Raw genomic sequence first — 18,835 nt, 5'->3', positions numbered from 1 at the left:
CACCCTTTCTCAGAGACCTTGGTTAAAACACATAGTGCCAAGAAGGTGAGCAAACATATTAAGAACAGTATGCCATATATGCCAGGTCCCTTGAAACAGCAAGGATGGACCGGCTCCCGGCAAGAAAGTAAGGCTGCTGCAAGATAAACTAGGACTGAAATTTGAACCAGAATTTATTTGAAAATAGCTTTGCAATAGCTCTCAGCAAAGGGGCAAATTTTAGGATGAAGGACACATGGGGCAAGCAGGAAGATAATCACTGCTATCAGATACCATGAATGTTACAGACCATAGAAATCTGGCCACAGCTTAGTTGTGAAGCTTAAAAAAGAGGAAATAATTCAAAGGCAGGTCCATGATCCTTGAAGTGGGAAAAAGAGGACAGAAAGAAGAAAGATAACAAGAGCAAATGTTTAGGGAAAGTCTACTAAACTCTATTTTACAGTAGACTGCAAATTTTACTGAGATGCCAATGTTATAATCATATATAAATATTTGGTTGACATTATTTGCAAGTGTAAAGCTGTGTTTCATATGAAAAAGGTGAAGGAGGTATAGTTTTGCCACTTATTAGCCTAGAAATAGCTGCTGAAAATGAGGCTATGAAGACCATCATCTCATGGGAAGGTTGTACAGAAAGAGAAGAAGAGAAGGATAGAACTTTGGGAAATAGTTACTCTTCAGAGTTAGAAAACAGTAGGTCAGAGAAGGCACATTAAAAAGAGGAGAAAATTGGAATATTTATAGAAGCCAAGAAAGATGAGAATACCAAGGAGTCAGAGCCCATTGAATATAGTTTTAAATAGTACAGAGAGGGTTAAAGAAGATCCAGAGAATTCCATTTAAATTGACCATCAGGATTTGAACATGGGAGATAATTTTCCGTGAATTAACGGATAGAAATGTTAGTAAACAGAAGCAGTGAGTGTATTTTTTAAATCAATTTAGTGGGCAAAAGCAATAATACCTAGGTGGCATGTTCATTGTCAAACAAGATGAAAGCAATTTATTTTTAGAAAAGTAAATGCATTTGTATATTTTTATGTAAGCAAAGACAATTAGAGAAAAAGACCAAAGGTGCCAAAGAAAGAAGAGTTGTTTCTTGAAGCTCCTGGAAAAAGGAGACCAAGCAGTAGGAGACCAAGAGCCTCATGGTACTTGGTGGCGCTTGGTGGAGTTGTTAACTCCTAAGTCTGTTTCCTGATGGGGTGCCTGAGATACCCACTTTTAAATGTCACTGAGAAGCCTCTGCATGTAGTACATAACAAGTCTAGCTCAGGGCTTGATACACAGCAGTTATTATTTTTAAAAACCTAGGGTTTCTTCTGGAAAAGAGATGGAAACAGGAGGGAAGAGAAAGGAAGATGAAGAGACCAGGGAAAGTTTCAGAGTGAAGCGTGGTGACAGATGGAGAGGAGGAAAGACTATGGAGGTTGCACCAGATGGCCCCTGCTTTTTCAGTAAAGTAGGAAAGAAGGTCATCTGTTCAGCATGAGGACGGCCTGGTTGAGAATGAGGCATAAAAAATGTAGAAAAATGTTAGAACATGTTTTTTTTGTTTTTTTTCTGAGAGAAAATGGATATACAGTTCAGAGTGGCGTAAGGAACTGGGATCCTGAGGAATAAGATGACTAAAAGTGAGGCGGGAGAAGAAGAGTTTAGCAGGTCCAATGGCAACTTTCTCATAACTGTACCTGGCAAAGCCTGGCACCTGGGGATTAGTGAGTAGCCTACAAATGGTAAGGGGACTCATTTGGGGGATTTGGCATGATGTAGCCCACTGTAAGAAGTGACTCTCATGTGTTACAAAAAAGCACTTGGAAGTAACTGGGATGGAGCCTTGGGACCTGGGGCGGCAGGCTCCTGAAGTTGGAGTTAGGGTGAAGAACTGGGATAACTGGGACGAAGTTGAGGATACAGGGGCTTTGATAAAGGTGAAAAACTGATGTAGAAGATAGAAGGAATTGATTGGCTAGTAGGTGCGGTTGTCATAATAGGTGAGAGGCGCTCTTAAATATGGATTATTAAAGTTGGGTCGGTTTTAAGGGAAGGTGAGTTTGGAGGGTACAAGTAGAGGGTGACAAATGTGCATGAATATTGAGGCCATTATGAATTAAGGGGGTCGAGAAAATTTTGTAAAATGTATGATTTTCCACATCAATGAAGATTCTAAAATTATTGAGCTGATAAAAGAATTAAGGAAGGAAACACGCAATATAGCAGCAATCAAGCAACATTAAAAAATAAAAAAAAGGAGGAGGGAGAATGGTAGTTAGGTGATATTACCAAGGCTGTGAAAAGATCTTTAAAGGCGCCACAAAATTTTAGAATAAAAAATTTACCTGGAAACCAATAGATTTGAGTTCAAAGCACGGTTTTCCCACCAATGAGCTGTTATGTTTCCCAGCTAAAATGTAAGAGACTTGGACTCTGAGATCACTTCCAGTTAGATCTAATAACTGTCAAAGCTAAGACTGACAACAGTTTCATTCACCAGAAGCATACAGTCAAATTAGTGAGAAAATAGGCTACATGCTCATGTAAAATGAATGAAAAACAGAAGAGAGTTAGCCAAACTAGCCAGACTTAACAGTTTAGATGTTAAGTGAGTGGCTAGGTTATTCTTACTACAGATGTATCGCAGGATAAGCGCTCTCTGCAAAAGTTACCAACTTTTATTATAGAGAAATGAAACCCATTGCTCTCGGTTTCTGAATAAGAATCAGAATTACCAACAGCTTGATGTTTAACCAGATATCTCACCCAACAAAGCCCCAGGCCAGCACCCTCCCCTCACTCTAATGAAGACTCACTGTAGAAAAAAGGAGCACAGCAAAGTCTTCAGCAAGCCTCTTACCTCTCACCCCTGGCTGTTTCAAGGGATTTTCAGCAAACCCCCTAGACCAGTGGTTCTCAACCTGTGGGTCGCGACCCCTTTGGGGGTCGAACAACCCTTTCACAGGGGTTGCCTAAGACCATCGGAAAACACATATACAATTACATATTGTTTTGGTGATTAATCACTATGCTTTAATTATGTTCAATTTGTAACAATGAAATTGGGGGTCACCACAGCATGAGGAACTGTATTAAAGGGTCACGGCATTAGGAAGGTTGAGAACCACTGCCCTAGATTCTGCCTCTGCCTTCCACCCACCACACCCCACATCCAGTCTCTGCCTTAACCACCGGATCTACTTACTTGCTATCTCCCACATCATTTCTTTTCACTCCAATAATGTGATTATAATAGTTCAGGTAATTCATTACCTTTTGTTAGCTGTATTGACAGACATTTAATATATACATCTTGATGAGTTTGGACTCATTACCTTCTGAATGGGTCTGAACCCAGAGCCCTGCTGCGTGCTGCCTTTATTAACATAATTCTCATGACCTATAGAGTGACCATACCCAGGACATACCCACTTTAGGTCTATAATCCTGTGTGAACAGAGCTGGCTTCTCCATTGGGCAGAGTGCTAGGGCCCACCATGCTGTTTTAATTGTAATTTCTTAGAAAATTAAAAGAAAGACTATTATAATGAATCCAGCCTGGATTATTTTCACCTTTATACCATCACAAAATATAAATTTTAATGTTGTGTTGTTTTGTTTTGCTTTTCTCAGGAGGAGGGGGCCCGTGGAGGCAAAAGCACCTAGAGACCACAAAAGTCAAAATACAGCCCTGTGTGTAATCATTAATAGCTCCCCCACCCCCCGACCTCCTCTCAAAATTGTCTTAGTTTCAATGATAAAATTAATATAGTGACTCTACATGTGAGAACGAGGAAGAGAGAGGTGGGGAGGAGATGCATGGCAGGAGACAGAAACCCTCAAACCTACAGAAAAACAGATGAAGGCCTGTTTAGGGCCAACAACCACGGTAAACACTTCTGGTAATTTTGAACATTCTATGTGACTCTGTCTAGCTCTGGATTTTCCCTACCATTCTTAGGCTTATTCTAAGAGAAGGCAGTTCACCAGCCAGGACAGCAAAAGGTATATATGAGAGGAAGAGCAAGAGCACAGGGATTCCATCTACCACTTGGCAAAACCCTACCCTAGCTCCCTCTACCACCATCTGCTTCCCCTCCCCCTTCTCCTTCTCACTCTCTCTCGGTCTCCCAGGCTGCCAGGTTTTGTTAGAGCTATTTTTGAAAACATGCTGATTAGCTTTGCCACAAATTCCTGTTCTCTAACCCCTCACTGTGGCTCAGCAATCCTTCTTTTCATCTCTTGTTAACTCTGTTTACTCCTCCTCCCATGGCTTGGCATAGAGTAGAATGAGAAACAGGTCGGTCCTACAATCATTCAGGGTAACTTCGTTGAGGACCTACCACAATGCCAGCTCGCATGGGTCAAACACAGCCAGGTCGTTGTATGTAACCTCAAGTCACGTACAATGTAGTGAAGAAAACAACTTCATTCACCAATTTCTTTTTACATGCCTACTATGTGGCAAGCAGGAGGATGAACACCAAAGATGAACTTGACGTGGGCCCTGCTTTTCCCAAAGAATTCATTTTTTCAAATATATGTAAATGGGTCCCTAACATGTCAAATGTAGCCTCTCTAATTGATTATGAGATTATGTTAAATTCACCTGCTGGCAGACTATAGTTCTCTACAAAAATTTGACCCAACCTCCACAATAGACATCTCTTTGCTCTTAATCTGGGCCTCCTCCCATCTGCAGACATTTCTACATTAAAAGAAAAGTGAATAAAAGCTTATTTTTAAATCATTAAACCTTTGGCCAAACAGCTAGCCAGAGCACGTTGTTGCTTAGTTAGGAACTGTCAGAATTACTTAAAAACAAAGCTGAGCAAAGTGTTAAATAAACGTACAAGAAGAGCAGAAGGGGCCGTTCAAATATTGCCAGGTAATCTAAATCCACTGTGGATTTGGGGAGAGCACATCTGCAGACTCTGAGAGACCGCAATGCTGATTAGCTTTTTAATCTTACCCCCGTAAGGATGGAAATTTTTCCTGTTACTGAGAAACACGAGGAAACCATTATTTCTTTGTAAAGACAAATATCCATTTCAGTAAGTAATTTAAAGCACACACTGTAGAGGACATGTGTGGATATTTGGCATAGAGCTGGAAGTACTAATAAAATAACTTCTCTTTAGCTGGTCTTTGCTAGACAAAAAGACAGAATTAATGGTGTGTCCGTTCTGGTATTTACCATATTCTAGATGTTTACAGTTGATCAACTGTTAGAAATAAAGAAGTCTTATGCACATAAAATAAGGGGAGGAGGACAAGAGAAATCCATCACCATTTCCCCTTCTTACTTAGAATGCCATCAGTATTTCACTAACTCTCTTGATGTCAGCCTGGCTAACAAGTCTGTCTTCCATTATTTAGATATGTCTCTACCTGAACAGCCCTGGGATTGTCTCAATCATACACATTTGGCATTGACACTGTTTGCCCCTTTAGGATTTGATTATTTATCCTAGAAAAAAATGCATTTATATTTTTAACTGAATATTATTTCATGACATGCTTGTGAGGCTAATACAAGTCTGAGGATTGATAATATTATGGGGCACTAAGAATAACTTCACACTGGAATCATACATCTTGCCAGCTGTCCCCCAACCTGGCTATATGCTGGGCCATGAGAAGATGCATTCAGTAGTATATAGTCAGAGGATGGGGCTGTCTGCTCTCATGGAAAAATCCATATCCTATCCCTGTCATAACCCTCATGGAGCTTACTATATAACTTGGCAGTAGTAGATAAATATGAAAAAGGCCACATATAATATTTGATTAGTGGAACCAGCACAAACACAACAATCAAAGTGGTATATGTCATGACATACAGGGCAGGGCGAAGGTAGGTCTACAGTTGTGAGTATGCAAAACACAGAGTTTATTCTTGTATTATCATTTATTAATTAGAGGTCCGATGCACGAAATTCATGCAAGGGGCTCAGCCCTCGCAGCCGTGGTGGCTTGCCTTGGTCCCGGCTTCATCTGGAAGGTCGTCCAGAATGTCATCCAGAAGGTTGTTCAGCCTTCTGGTCTGATTAGCATATTACACTTTTATTATTATAGATTGCTGCATTGTTTTTCCATACAAATAACTGTAAACCTACTTTTGCCCCACTCTGTCAATGAAGTGCCTAGCACTGCCTAGTTTCTAGCAGGTATTCAGTGATATTTGTTAAATGAATGAATATTTCCTATAATCCAGATGATGGCTCTGAGCTATAAACTTCTTAATATACTAGTATACAATTTAACAAATGAGCAGATGAACAATCAAATCCACTGACCCTGTGTCCAGGGAGGTTCTGAGACAGAGAACTCTGCAGTGCATTAGGGATGGGGAGGTTTTAGTGAAGACTTTTTCACTGATCTTTGTACATCACAGCTCTGCAGAGACCCTGCCCTTCCTTAAATCATTGGTATCTGAGTAATTACCAAAAATCATTACACAAAATTTCCTCTTCTCTCATTGATGCCTACTGCAATGCATCATCTTCTGGATTAAGTTAAACAGTTCCTTTCCTCCCTTTACTTTTCTACCTTTGAAATTTTTGCGGACTGTAATTATTCCCCATCTTGGCAATGGCTTCAATGAATAATCCATTTTCTTTAATCCACCCAGATAACTGAATTCTTCTATGGGCTTAATATTCATATTGCTCTAGCCTGGAGTTCTTTGCATTGCTGTTCATTTGTTCTGAAAAGAGATGCCTCAAACTGAACCCTGCACTCTGGGTGTATTTTTAAGGAACAGATGTTCTCTTGGTATCTCTATGATGCAATTTCATTGCTATGTGGCTTTTTATGGCATTATTTGTATTTTCTTCCAAACTGTGCCAAAATTCTGCAATGTTTTACTTTCACTTACGCATCTTCACTTTCTGTGAATTTGAGAGAGAGTGAGAGAGAGGCTGTATGTGTGTATAAGGTATGCAAAATATGACAGAAGAGGGGTCAAATCTATATATCTGGGGCTGTGAAGGAAGCCTGGGTCCCAGGTGCCTGCCAGCGGCCAGAGGGAAGCCCAGGTCCTGGGTGCCTGCCAGTGGCCAGAGGGAAGCCCAGGTCCCAGGTGCCTGCTGGCAGTTGGAAGGAAACCTGGGTCCCAGGTGCCAGAGGGAAGCCGGTGCCAACAGCTGAGGGAAGGAAGGCCTACTCTTGCACAAATTTCATGCATCAAGCCTCTAATATATATATGAAAGCCTAAGTGACCATTACGACTGGTTGACCAGTCCACTGGTCGTTATAACGTGCACTGACCACTGGGGGCAGATGCTCAATGCAGGAGCTGCCCCTGGTGGTCAGTGTGCTCCCACAGCCAACCTTCCGCGGTCCCTCCCCCTGAACTGCACTAGATGCCCCTGATCCGATAGCCGGCCAGGTTGAGGAACCCCACTCATGCACAAATTCATGCACCAGGCCTCTAGTGCATTTATATTTTTAACTAAGGAAATAGTTTTGCCCGGCCAGTGTGCCTCAGTGGTTGAGTGATGACAACCCATGAACCAGGAGGCCACAGTATGATTCCAGTCAGGGCACATGCCCCGGTTGTGGGCTCAAACCCCAGTAGGGGGCATCAAGGAGGCAGCCAATGGATGATTCTCTCTCATCATTGATGTTTCTATCTCTCTCTCCCTCTCCCTTCCTCTCTAAAATCAATAAAAATATATTTTAAAAATTAAAAAGAAATAGTTTCATTTTACCCAAACCATTATAGTTTAAAACTACCTAACTTGACTCAACAATTTTAAGATCTCTTACTCAGTAGTTTATAAAATATTGTTTTTATAGATAGACACATAGATATATGATTTAATCCTGTTGGGGCAGAATTATTCCCATTTCACAGATGATAAAGACAACCATCAGGACAGTCCAATAGCTGTTCTAATGAAACAAGGGGCAGATCTGAAACTCATCCTGGATTCCTTGACTCCCAGGCCAAAATCATGTCTGCTCCAAAACAGCTGTCTCCTCCATCACAGCTGTTGTTTAGATAAGCCAATTCCAGTTGTAGATACTGCATATATAATAAACATTATGGTAAACTTTACAGTCAGCCTCAAACAGTTATTGTATACTTTGTGTTATCAGATTGTTTTGCGACTATCAAAGAGAGAAAAAGGCTAGGAAAAGTGGAGTGCAGCCTATGTTTTTCTTTGCAGAGACCCCTGTGAAAGGCTAGTGTCAGGAGCCAAGGATGAGCCCATTGTTGGAGCTTTCTCTGGTACAGTGAGAGAGACTAAGCATCACCACGCTCTGGTGATAATAAACAGATCACAAGGCCTGGAGGATGCAGCGATGATTTACCAGGCTTCGAGTCCCCAAATCATGAACAGGTTGTCCTCCAAATATTATCTTGATGGAAGTTATTTAGAATAATGAATGCATGTTATTGTGGGGAAAAAAGTCTTATAAATGAGGTTAAGAGTTTAGGTCTTAGCCACAAAAGCCTGGCTGTGGATGCCTGGAGTGTAGGACCAGGTGTCTTGGTGTCTCTATAGTAAAAATTGTGTCCTGGAATGTCTAGGACACAAATCCAAGCCACAGCCCCCAACCACTGCAGTGAATTGAGTCAGGACTCTCCAGGCTCCCAATTTTCAGCATCCAGGTGGGATCCTATGGCCTCGGGAAGGGGATCCAGAGGAGTGGGGAGGACCCTGGCAGAGAAAAAGCACAGGCAGGTAAAGGTAGAAGCTCTTATGAGGGTCAGACACTCCTGCCAGGTAAGCCCTGGGGAGAGGTTCGTCCTTTCTTTATTACCAGCCCTGGGGGCTGAGCCACCCCCTGTCAGAAGAGAGGCTCAGGGCTTCCCACTCATGCTCTATTCTTGAAGCCAGCACAGTGATGCTGAAAATTGGCTGTTTATACCTTGCAGGTCCCCGTGCATAAAGATCATCCCAGAGGAAACAGATTCTATGTCGTGCTCTGCTCCCTTGCTGCTCTATCAGTATTATGCTTCAATTTAAGAAATGCCTACTTAATACACAAACATACAAGGTACAATTGGTCAAAGTATCAGTGGCCTAGGTTGTGCCTATTCCACTGGTATCATCTAGTAAAAACTATCCATATTAAGATCTGATTCTTAATGTCACCCATTTACATCTAAATTTCCAACGCAAACTATAAAAATGTTCCCTATTCCGTTGCAACAGTGATGGGCTCCGGAGCAGGACTTCCTGTTTTACAAGTCATTTATTTAGATATTTATGCAATGGGAGTAAAAATAATACCAGCCTTAGAGGGCTGTTGAGAGGATATGGGCTGATCCCAGTGAAGACCATAGAGTAGGCACTGAGTGCTGTACCTTGTTGTTATTGCTGTCTTTGTCCAATGCTTCAGCGTTATATGAATTCCAGCTTTTCTATGGAATTGTACCAAGGGCACTGGGAAGGCCTCTGTTTCTACAGGGTCCTCTAAAATTGGAAGAGACTGGCTGGCACTTGTGAATTTATAATGATTCCCAAACTCTCCCAGTGGAAAGGGGGAGAGTGGAAGCAATCCCTCTTCTTTGCTATCACCACCGCAGAGATTGGTCTGCCCAAGGCCAACCTCAGAATGTATGAGAAGTAGAGATGGCCATAGGCCAGAGAAGAGAGAAGGACACAGCACAGTGTAATCATGGTGAACATGTATTCTGGGGGTTGACTGTCTAGGTTTGAACCCAAACTCCACCCTTTAATATCTGTATGACCTTGAGTAAGTTACATAGAGACTCAGTGCCTCAGTTTCCGTATCTGTAAAAATGATAATGACAGCATCTACTCAAAAGGTGGTTAAAGGATTGAGTCAATATATACAAATGACAGAATAATACCTGACATCATGTAATTACTATAGAAGGGAGTATAAACGGGGTGATAAGCCAGATAGAGTTAATAATAACAAGTAACCCTTCAGTGGCTTTTCTTGAATCCCATATGTATTCAAGATGTGTTTATATGCACAGTGTGGGTACCAACCTGTTGGTTTTTTTTTAAATAATGATCCAACTATCTTCTAATCATTTTGTTCATATGTTTGCATTTTTTTCAGCCTTCCCTAGTATGATAGACTCAGTCTGCATCCAAAGTGTATCTAAGGTTTTCCCTTTAATGTCTAGAAAAATAGGTAAGAAGCACTCAAATGCATGTCCATCTCTTTAAGAGGCATGACCCAGCCATTCTTCCTGTTCAATTCCTGCTCTAAATTGATGCTAGAGCAGCCGTGGGCAAACTACGGCACAAGGGCCGGATCCGGCCCATTTGAAATGAATAAAACTAAAAAAAAAAAAGACCGTACCTTTTTATGTAATGATGTTTACTTTGAATTTATATTAGTTCACACAAACACTCCATCCATGCTTTTGTTCCGGCCCTCCGGTCCAGTTTAAGAACCCATTGTGGCCCTCGAGTCAAAAAGTTTGCCCACCCCTGTGCTAGAGTCTCCTTTGATAAATCCCTTTGTGAAAGGCCTGAAATGATGAGAGACAGCAGACAAAACAACAGAGTAGGCCAGACTAGATCAGGCATCTACCCCTATAATTGTTACTTAGGCCCTCTGAGCTTCATTTTCCTTCTCTGTAAAATGGACATAATCCCTGGTACCATTTGGTACACCATTTATAGATACATAAAGATTATGAATTATTACTGCAATCCTTTATTTTACTATAATAGTTGTGTTCACTTTCTTGGTGTCATCAAAATCTGCATTTACCCATGGGAGTGCAGTATGTAGGTGAGTACTGTCTTTTAGGTGGGGTGAGGCAGGAAAGAGTTGACCACAGTTGAACTTAAGGACTGAATGGATTGCATGACTCTCAGGAATTCCTCTACAGATAGTTGATTCTTTTCCTAAACTTCTGATACGTCCAGAGAGGCAGAGAGCTCATGCTTGTCCCCCCTGACACTTACACAGTGTGTTGCTCTTCTGCGCGTCAGGTTTGTGCAGAAATGGAAGGCCCAGCAGCCAACCGAGCTGACACAGGTTTGACATTCTCTTATGAACATCGAAGACCCTGACAAGGATGCTTGCCAATAAGAAGGAAGGAACTAAAAGCCATCTTTCCTTCCCATTGAAGCAGTTCACAGGAGCCTCTGTAGTCAGAGCCAGGCTTCTCCTGAAGTAGTTTGTACTCAACACTGACACACAGACAAAAGCCCAACCAATACCCTGGTGCCTTAGATCAGAGGCCATGACTATAATGATCTTAATGTAGACAGTTTTTTAAAGCAGATATAACCAAATGTCCGCCTTGGTCATAATAAAATAAATAAAGATCTCAAAAGGGAAAGCAACCATAGAATGGGAAAAACTCAACATTTAAGCTTCCTGTTTACTCTCCAATGAACACCTCTGGGTAACCTATGTGTTCGTTTGCTGTGTCTACTCATCCATGACAGTCTCTGGCAACATTGTAAAAAGTCAATGAGGTCTACAGTGATGAGTTTTCTGTTTTTAATTTTATGTTTTCCTACTGACTACAATTTTTTAAATATGGAAGACTAGAATATATTCTGAATCACCTGGTAGACTACATTCTAACCAAGTACTGCCGCATGAGTATAGTGCTCAGGTTTATATGTGTGCTCACTGTCTTACTGGTAACCAATGATCATCTATAGTTAGAGCATTTCTAGTAGGCTTTAGGTGATCATGGCCTGATGTTAATGAGATGGCACTCATCATGTGTCTGCTATTGTACTCGTGTTAGATTCTTTTACTAATTATAAAGACAAAACTTCTATTTTACAGTGATCATCTACAATTGAAAGATATTTTCACAGTCTAGGATTTCAGCTTCATAATATATTTTATAAATCTAGAATGTTTTGACATCATGAAAATGACAATGTGGTGGAATAATGTTCTACATTAATTGTCACAGGCTAATGAGAAAAGAACAGAGGTAGGCTTAATATATAAATGGAGTTTTTGTATCAAGTACACAGTATGACATCACAGCACCTGGTAGAAACTGCCAAAGGTTTTACAGTTGTTGAAATAGAGAATTCTGGTTGAATAATTAGATCATCGCAGAGCATACTGAACTCAAAGAAATGCAGATAGACTAATAGGTGCCATTCATGTTACTCATGAATAGTCTGTGCAGACCCATATTTGTACATCACAACTTGTAATAATTTATAAGGACTATACAGTAACAAACAATGAAGAATTTCCCATTAAATTCTATTTTTGAAATTATCTTTTAGTATTAATTTTGGGTAGACTGCTAAATAAATGGGCCCATTAATACAATGGATTGTGGTCTGAATTAATTATTTTTTTAAAAGGAAAAATAACTGAAGTGATGACAATGATTTAAGGAATAGAACATAACATTAAAAATATATAACTTGACAGAAAATGAATTCAATGGCTACATATTTTTTTTGGTTACAATTAAATCCACATAGATCAAGTAGTTCAGCAAAACCACAGTGTCATCTGCCACATTGAATCCTTTTGAATAGTTCTGCCTACTTATTTTTATTTGTTGTATATGTTAAAAAAAAGATAAACTGAGGCATGTTAAAAATTTTAAATGTTTATTTTAGCATTTATCCATTCCGATCGAACAGTGCCAAACCGGAAATGGTTATGAGCACTCCACTGACAGGAGCCAGGGCAAAGATATATAGAGCAGGTGCAGGAGAAAGGAAAGGAAATAATTTAATTGGCTGTAGCTTAAAGGCTGTTTGTGATGGGTTATCCTTAATGTTTTGATTCTGTAACCTTGAGTCATTTACAGACTAAAATTTTGGTTTGCTTATGTAAGTCACCATGGCATTAGAGACACTTCAGTCTAAAGGACTCCTTGTTTAATTAGTTTAACATACACAATGTGAGGTTTTGTTTCAATTTTTTAAATATTATATGTTATGTGTTTGCACATACTTAGGTAAAATATAATTTTTCGAAATTTAAGACAACAATGAAAGCTTATGAGAAGTTTTTTTTCTCCAAAAGTTTTCCAAGTTCAAATACTATATAAGATTTTTTTTAATGGATAAAGGTTATAGTAGTAAAATTTAACATTGACAGGATGCCTATTATACATACACAATTGTAATAAAATAAAATTATTAAAAATAAAAAATATATTCCAATAGGATAAATGACTTGTCCAAGTCATACAATCACTATGTAGCAGAATAAGGATTGGAAGTTATGCATGGTTGCAATTTATTTGCTGGAGGAAATGAATATATATGAAATGCACAGGCCTTTTGAAATAAAAGCAAATCAAATATTTATTGAGTACCTGCCATGTAGTTAAAAAATAAAAACAAGGATAGGGAAGGCCTTGCCTTCAGATTAGGTATACAAAAATTTAAATTATAATGCAAGGTAAATAATTGCTCGAGGCAATTTAGTAAAAAATTAAAAGGAGACCTAAAATTAATATGTAAAAACATGGTGAAGACTAATGCTATAAAGTTAAGAGAAGACAGAAGTAGAATTTAAATTGAATCCAGAAATTTTACAATGGTCTTCATAGTTGTAAATGTGAAAATTCAGTATGGTTATTATTGTATTAAAGTGGTGAATTATTCTGATCAGTTCTCGTTCAATTAGACAAATCAATAACAAAATGTTCTAGCCTGGCCCATGTGGGTCAGTGGTTATGCAATTCCCAGTTTTGGGGTTTGGGGGTTTTGCAGGCAACAACTAATCAATGATTCTCTCTCATCATTGATGCTTCTATATCTCTCTCCCTCTACCTCTCCCTTCCTCTCTGGAATCAATAAAAATATATTTTAAAAACAACAAAATGTTCTAGAAAACCCCAAATCACTAATTAATATATTCATTTGGAGAGACTATATTATTATCGCGATTAGTAGGAATAGTAGTATTAGTAACAGTAGAAAGAGTAATAGTTAACACAGGTAGTTACCATTTATGGAAGGAAATCCTGCTATATTTGCATGCCAAGAACTGTAAACTGTGTTGCAGACCCATCATGAATCTAAAAGATTAAAAGTGGCAGGTCATGAGTGGTAATTACAAATTGTTTATTTTTTCCTTAACCATTAGGTTCCATCTTTTACATGTAAATCTGCATCAACTTTAGTCTTAGAAATTGCCAGTGATTCATATCGGGAGAGAAGGCATTATTTTGGCACAAGACAAAATGAAAAAAGTTCTTTCGGCACACATGTTTCCAGTTTTGCTGCTTAATTTTGGAAAGAGGTAATTCTACGTCAAAATTAGGCCGAGTGAAAAATGCACACATAGTAATCTTCATTTTCATTATCTGGAGTAGTTCAAAAGGCTAAAAAAATGAAACTATTCTCAAAGAAAGAAATGTGTGTTCAGGTAATTACAAATAACAGACGCATCTGGCTATCTTAATTGTTTGGGAATGTCTCAATTAGCCGAGAATGTTTTCATGATGACTTGGAGACAGTGAAAATTTTTCACAGCAGATTGGATTCAATACTGAGAGGAAATATAGGCAGCTCCCCATGAAGTCTATTTATGCCTACAGAATTTATTCAGAGGTCTCTCTCTTTTGGATTTGATTTGCCTGTAAAGGAAATATAAATAATTTTATTTATTTATTTACTTACTTACTTACTTACTTACTTATCTCTTCAGCTTCATGGTTGGGCTGAAGAGGAGGCAGGGCTGCTGATGCTGTCAACATCCATTGACATAGTCAGCCTTGCATTCTCCACCTTGACCACAGGTCCATTTCTTAACAAAAGTTACCTCCTCACTGAAATTTGATTCTCAGGCATACTCAGCAATTTGCTCCTTGAGAAGTTTAGAATGACCCAACAATAAAGCACATCCTCAATCCTGTTTAGAATTTATGGCTTTTGGAAACTTATAAAATAAAATAAAAAGTCATACTGGAGGACTTTGGTCAGTTTACACAACAACATTGCTTGTCTTAGACTTGCCTCCAAAGGGTAGAATTACTACTATACCCTAGCATGCTTCTCCTAGATCAGTGGTTCTCAACCTTCTGGCCCTTTAAATACAGTTCCTAATGTTGTGACCCCAACCATAAAATTATTTTCGTTGCTACTTCATAACTGTAATTTTGCTACTATTATGAATCATAATGTAAATATCTGATATGCAGGATGGTCTTAGGCGACCCCTGTGAAAGGGTCGTTCGACTGCCAAAGGGGTCGCGACCCACAGGTTGAGAACCACTGTCCTAGATCAAATTCAATCCAGATCATTCCCTTTTCTGAGCTCTGCTTCTTTAATTATTTTATGTGTTCATTTATTTTAAAGAAATGGATTTGTCAACTGTAGGGTAGTACATAAGCAATTACTATGTTGTCCAAAAAATCAATATCATATACTCCCAAACTTCCTTCTTGGGTGAAAAAGTTTCTCTACCCAACTCTCTTGTTTTGTGGTTTATTAATGTAGATTAAAAGGTGCTTAACAGTCACCTTTACATAGAAACGTTATCTGGGTTAAATCCTATAGATAGAGGGAATGCACACCTGGGGTTAATCTAACCAGCAAGTAGAAGCCCCATCACCCTAAGAAAATTCAGATCAATATTATGTATCCATCAGCCATTAAAATAAACATGGGCTACTCCACCAAATCTTTCTTACCTGTAAGGATTAGCAGAGGAAACCTAATAGTAGGGAAACCATTACCTACTCCTAAAAGATAAGCCAGTCCCTCCTAATTTTTCAGTGCAGCTTCACACATATACACCATACTTGCTTAGGTAGTATTGAAGAGAAGGATACAAATGAAGGGGATTGAAAAACAGAGATGCTAACAACATTAATGCTTGACTTCCTCTCTGTGGGGTAGGGTATAAGACCCTAGTGCTTCAACCATCTTTCAACATCTAGCCTGTAGATTCACCTTTTAAAAAGTAGAACCTACTTCTTGCTATTTAATGTAGACATACCAAATTACAAGAGTCCCTAGTTAATTGGGAAATAACATTTCTTTTTTTTTAAATTCTGGACCCCCAGAAACCAAAATATCAGTGTAATATGTCCTGAATTAATATATAAAGAAATTGATCTCAAGTGAACTAAGGTGCAGTCTCTTTTTTTATGTATATTTTATTGATTTTTTACAGAGAGGAAGGGAGAGGGATAGAGAGTTAGAAACATCAATGAGAGAGAAACATCGATCAGCTGCCTCCTGCACATCCCCCACTGGGGATGGAACCAAATTGACCGGAATTGAACCTGGAACCCTTCAGTCTGCAGGCCAATGCTCTATCCACTGAGCCAAACCGGCTAGGGCAAGGCTCAGTCTCTTGGAACTTCTTTCCTATCATGCCGGGAGCCGGTCCATGCTTGCTGTTTCAAGGGACCTGGCATATATAGCATACTGTTCTTAATATGTTTGCTCACCTTCTTGGCACTATGTGTTTTAACCAAGGTCTCCTCTCTGAGAAAGGTTGTTTCCCCAGGTAGGGATTTTCCCCTGAAGTTAGGGAGGGAATAAAACCTCTTAACTAAGTGCCAGGCGGGTAATTAATCACTTTAACTATGAACAATCATGCTTAAGCTACATAATCTTTACTCCCTGGAATGGAGATAAGAAACGCCCTAACCTTTGTAATAGAGATTGATAGGATTGAATCAACTGGTATAAATGCAGATGTAACAAGACAGAAAGACACAGAACTTAGAACACAGAACTTAGAATACAGAACCAAGAGAGACAGAACCTAGGCACAGAACCTACACAGAACGTTCTCTAGAGACAGAAGAACTTTGCTGGAAGAACTTTTGCTGGCAAAAGATCCTGGACAGAAACTGGCCTCAGAACCTAGAGACAGAACCTAGCGAGAGAACATGGCAAAAGATCCTGGACTGAACCTGACTACAGAAATTGGCAAGAGAACCTGACTAGAACCTGGTGACTGAACCTGGCTGGAGAACCTAGCAAGAGAACATGGACACAGAACCTGGCTGGAGATCCTAACCAGAACTTCGCTGGAGATCCAGACCAGAACTTGGATGGAGATCCTGGCTAGAGATCCTGGCGAGGCTGCTGATCAACTGAACGCTGTCTCCGTGTCATTCCTTCTTCTTTGCCTACTCCGTCTACACCTTTGGGGACCCCTGGACCTGCTGGGGTGGGACCCCAGCACTATCACACACTTCTCACCCGGTTCTTGCTTGCCCACTGTGGAGATGTTAGTAATTCATCAAACTCTTCATGTTTTGGAAGACAGCAACAAAGGCTGAAAATCTTTCCTTTGTGAAGGACATTCCATTGATTTTTAGAGAGAGTGGAGGAGAGAGGCAAGGACAGAGAGAAACAACAATTGTGAGAGAAACACATTGATTGGCTGCCTCCTGCATGAGCTGGACCAGCGCTCCGGCCGGGGAAGGAGCCTGCAACTAAGGTATGTGCCCTTGACCCGAATTGAAACTGGGATCCTTTGGTCCACAGGCCAATGCTCTATCCACTAAGCCAAACCAGCTAGGGTACACTACTCAAGTCTTGATGCCTCAATATCCAAACTGGTTTTTGCGGAAAGACTAGACTTACAGAGCTCCTCTTCCCCAAATATTTTCCAACCCTGGTGGCTTTCCTATGTCCACTGATCTGCCCTAACTTTCCAATCTCTGCTACAATGATCTCAGCAGAGACTCCACAGAATGTAAACTCAGAAACTGCCCTGAAAGATCATGTTCTTATTTCCTTCATTTACACTATAGCTGATGTGCTGGCTGCGGTGGAAACCATCCCACTGTCTTGCCAATGGAGTAAAACCAGAGCCATGGCATGGTGCCAGTGCATCTGGCACTCAGGTGTGCGTGAAGTCAGTGGAATCTGACAGACCAGGGACTTGCATCTTAACACCCCCAGAGTCAGCAGCAAATGGGGCTCTCCCTGTAGGCTTATTTGGATTGGAAAAGTAGGATGCCACGGCAAAGTTGATTGAGGCTTCAAATATCATACCTTCACATTGGAAAATTCTAACCTCCTTCTCACAGTACTCTCAGCCACCAGAGTAGCAGGAGCAGCACATTCCTGAGAACCACCACCAGGTTATACCCAGGACCACCATTAACTTCTGGCCCAAGCTCTGTTACTGGGCCTGCCTGGGTATTAACCTTTACCATTGCTATGATGCAGGATCTTATGGGTCTCAATATTTCTCTCTGTGATCTAGCCTCCACATGGACCTTTACCCAAGTCTGTTTGTCTGCCTATCTGTATCTATCTATCTATCTATCTATCTATCTATCTATCTATCTATCATCATTTATCTATCTAATCTAAAGTCCCCTTATTTTCAGCAATCTCTTCTATGCACGTATACCATTGGATACAAAAGGCATGTGAATTCCTCCCAATTTTCATAAGCCATAGAACTCTTGTGCACCTGGCTTAGTACATGAATGTCAAAGCACTCAATAACTCTTTGACCCATACTACACACAAGAAAAAGAAGTCAAGAACAAGAGGTTCAGAAAAGCAAGGAGTAGGTCAGCCATGTGAGCACTTCTCCAGAAAATGAAACAAAATTAAAACAGTTTTTCCAGTCCAAATAAACTGAAAGTTGGCTGAGCTTCACCGCAGAGTATGAAACAGATAGACAGGTTTACATGTTAATTGGATAATTGGTGAGCTTCTGCCAATTCAAATATAAAGACACAAATTAAACCAAATGTCAGTAGTTTACAACCGTGAGGTTGTTTATTTCTTTGTTTTTACATATCTAATATTAGTAATCAACACTCTTCTACACACTAATAGAGAAGAAAGATTGATGGGCACAGTTAGAGAGGCCTAGAAGAGAACTTTAGATAGAAAAGTGTCTCCATTTTATAGAAAAACTAGAGGCCTGGTACACAACATTCGTGCACTGGGCGGG

The sequence above is a fragment of the Myotis myotis genome, unplaced genomic scaffold (genome assembly GCF_014108235.1).
Source record: "Myotis myotis isolate mMyoMyo1 unplaced genomic scaffold, mMyoMyo1.p scaffold_m19_p_14, whole genome shotgun sequence".
NCBI lineage: Eukaryota > Metazoa > Chordata > Mammalia > Chiroptera > Vespertilionidae > Myotis > Myotis myotis.
Note: the sequence above shows the minus strand (reverse complement) of the source record.